Source organism: Cupressus sempervirens, chromosome 6, assembly GCF_028749045.1.
Source record: "Cupressus sempervirens isolate cs-2001-9-10 chromosome 6, ASM2874904v1, whole genome shotgun sequence".
Classification (NCBI taxonomy): domain Eukaryota; kingdom Viridiplantae; phylum Streptophyta; class Pinopsida; order Cupressales; family Cupressaceae; genus Cupressus; species Cupressus sempervirens.
The window spans coordinates 630,464,345-630,468,106 of record NC_143123.1 but is presented as its reverse complement, the minus strand read 5'-3'; the positions used below and the strand labels follow the sequence as shown (position 1 = coordinate 630,468,106).

Here is a 3,762-nt window from a genome sequence, read left to right as displayed (position 1 = left end):
ATACCAAAAAAATAATCTATCATATGGGTGCACAAATAAATTACATATTCAAAAACTAGATTCCGAACACTAAAAATTTTATTTCTGGAGTTTTTTAATATTCAATCTCTAAATACCTCAAATTTTGACATCAATTGACAAAAAATTTCAAAAACAGGAAAAACACTTCCACTTTTTGGCCAAAAGTGAGACCCAACTTCTTGCATTGACCCTTCAATACAAATATTGTATAACATAATGAATGCTTTGAGTTACATATTGAAATGTACACTTTCTTGTTGTAGTACTCTTTGTAAGAGTTAGGGACAAGGACAGATATCTTTAGTAGGTTCTTGTAATAATTTGATATGGCTATTACACAATACAACCATTCTCCTTGTAGTTAAAAGGAGGTAAGAATTCAATATCAGGTAATGTTAGTGCAAGGATTTATATTGTCTTGCAAAGTCTTCAAACCATTGCAAGGAAACTTCCATGGTGGATATATTCATATCAGCAAAGCAAACTCTAAACCAACCAGGTTCCATGCATTTGAATGAGGATCTAGGTGATACATTCAACCTAGCTTCATACAGTATCTTTTTCCATAGCTTTACTTCTCCCTCCGGATCTTTTGAGGGAATCAGATGACTCATGTTAACCCAACAAAAAAGACTTGCATTTCCTTCCAAGTGCTTAATGCCAAACCAAGCAAGCCTTGAGACAAACACATTATACCTCTCTTGTAATATTCTCTTTTTCTTTGCAATATAATAATCAACAAACCCTTTATCTGATAGCATAGTAGCCAATAAATGTTGGGTTTGAGATGATACCTTGCAAAAACTAGAGATTCTTCTAGCTGATGTGACCACAGTTTTGTTGTAAGAGTAAATTGCCCCTACCCTAAAGCTTGGAAGGCCCAAATCTTTAGATAAACTGTAGACTATATGCACATTGTCAGGACTATAATTTTCTTTGGCCACAATTTCTGCAATACTATTAAACCTTGGAGAAGAGAAGACTGATCCTGAATATATCTCATTACAGACTAGATGTATTTTCATCTTTCGAGAAATAGCAAACAACATCTTCAATGTTTCAGCACTTGATGTTGTGCCTAGAGGGTTGCATAGATTTGTTATGAGAATTCCTTTCACCTTCTTATTGAGATCTTTAGCTCTTGTGTATGCTAATATCATTGTTGATTCAATGATCTCAAAGTTATTGGAACTATAAAAATGGATGGGCATAATTTCTACCCCCATCTGTCACCTTAGATCTTTGTCAAACCTAAAGCAAAAAGAAATTATCAGAAAAAATACCAATCTGAGGCTATTGAAAATACCCAGCAAAGAAATTTCATCTTTGTACATAGAAAATACCATCCATTAAGGGTCAGGATTAGACAAAATTTATTGATGCTGATAGTGGACTAACATAATAGTCTTTTCCAATGGTTGTATGGGACATTAACAAGTTTAATCTTATAGTAAAATGACACATTAAGAGGTTAATAAATAGTAAAATGAAAATCCTAACTTATAACAAGTGATATCGTACATTGGCTTTATAAGTCTATTCATGGACAACCTATCTTCTAACAAATAGATTAATAGATATTTTTCAAGTGTTTTGATTAATAGAGATGTTGTTTTGTTAAAATAAAAGATATCTTACCTTATGTAGTATGGAGTGGGCACTAGGAAGACATCTCCTAGATCAGCAAGGTAGAACATTAATAGCTTGTTGGCTACAGTTGCCCTAGCTATATTTACTATCCTTTCTACTTCAAATTTCACTCTGTTTCCTCTCATTGCCTCCATGAAACTAGCCATAGCCTACAATAATAAGACAAATTCTTATAAGCCATAATTCTAATATTGTAAGGGATGCATGTGATGAGAAAATCTTAGGAGCCCAAAGAATCATAAAAGTGCAGTACAAATTAGTTGTGAAAATATAAAGGATCATGTAAATAGGCATAAGAAACTAATGCTTAATAAAATCTTGAAAATATGTTAAAAAATAGAATAAGAGAACAATTTTCAATGAGATATAGATAAAAGTGGTAGACACTTCATAATATGTCAAAAAATAGAAAAAAGAGAATATCATTCAACAAAATTAGGATCTACGTAGAGAAATGTATACCAAACAAAATATCAATATTCATATTGCTCAAGAAATAAGTTACAATCCCTACAAATGCTTTTATAGACCTAAAATATTTCTTCCTCTATCATAATTATAGTGTACCTCACAAGTTATATGGTACAATCCAAATCTCAATCAGAGTTGTGGATTTTTACTTTATTGTGACAATCATCCAAGAAAATCATGATAAGTAGAGTGAGCCTCTTAAGATGGATTTTAAATTTCAAAATACAATCAAAACTGTGAATTCATCCTGGAATTTGACAACCTTGAAAAAAAATTATGATCAATAGTCCAAAACAAATTTTGCTGAAGGATATTAGAAAGACTTATATTACCTTTCTGAAAGCTTCCAACCCATGGCATTCCTAATAAAGTGCCAATTCTTTGAATAAACTATTTTAAGTCGATGCCATTAATGCTTCTAGGTGCTTTGACAACCATTTTTCCAATAGATTAAATGATAACTGCAATACAAATGTAGAAACCATTAATATCAATTTACCACTTTAAAACACTGCAACTATGCAAGTACACATTAGATTCCTATCTTAGGCAATCTATGGTGTCAAGGAATTTGACATGTAACTATGTTGATTCCTCCATATATACCAAAAAAACAAAATACAAAACTATTCTAAGGAATACCCTGGAAGGCTACCTACATTGATTGAAAATACAACATACTTAATCATAAAAGTAAGATTATAAAATATTATGGAACATTTCTTAAAGGTTACAACTCGTACATAGTCCAATCTAGAAATAACATTGCTGAAAATTATGAACTACATCATAAGAAAACAAATCAACATAACAATTTTGGAAATCTTCAATCCAAAAACAAAAATCATATGAAAAAACCAACTTAACAATTTGAGCTATCTCCATTACCCTGTTCTGTATGAGGCCCATCTGGATAACTCCCTTAGGATTGAGATTTTCATCATATGGTTTATTTCTATACTCATCCCACCCAACAAAATAAGGAGATTCCTCTCCATGGGTATTGCATGTAGCCCTCCTAGAAACACTTGGTGTTTTATTCTTATTCAAACCAAAACCCATGCATTTATCCTCACATATGCTCATCCTCATTATCAATGGCAAGAAAAAATTAGTAGCTCAACTCAAGCTCAAAAAAAAGGTTGAATTCTACACTTCTCCAATCCAAGAAATGATCAAATATAAATAGTGTGGGCGCCTTTGAAATTAACAAATAGGAGGCTTATTAATCCTCTTTGCCATTAGTTTCTTTCAGTACAAACTACGATGCACCAATGACACCTGGAGCCTGGAAAAAATTTGGGAGCTTCATTGTTATGTGTTGGTAGAGAGTGGAGGAGTTAGCTTTAAGCCACATGGTTTGTGACCTCATATAACATTGTAAAACACTATTTATATTTGATCATTTCTTGGATTGGAGAAGTGTAGAATTCAACTTTCTCCTAAAAAAAGATGCTTCAAATCATTGTGTAAGCAACACTTGTAAAATATTAAACTTTAATTTATTTTCTTGGTCATCATACTTGCATAAAAGAGGTTGTGTTCCTAACAATGTAGGAAGGACTTTGTAGCTTACACTGAAGTCTACTTTCAAGAGTTTGGAGATAGCGTGAAACATTG

At 32.1% G+C, this 3,762-nt stretch overlaps 1 pseudogene; it reads right to left on the bottom strand.

Annotated features, from left to right (window-relative positions):
* Nucleotides 1–406: 406 nt before the first annotated feature.
* Nucleotides 407–3,234, bottom strand: LOC149553816 (1-aminocyclopropane-1-carboxylate synthase 3-like; annotated as a pseudogene).
* Nucleotides 3,235–3,762: the final 528 nt, after the last annotated feature.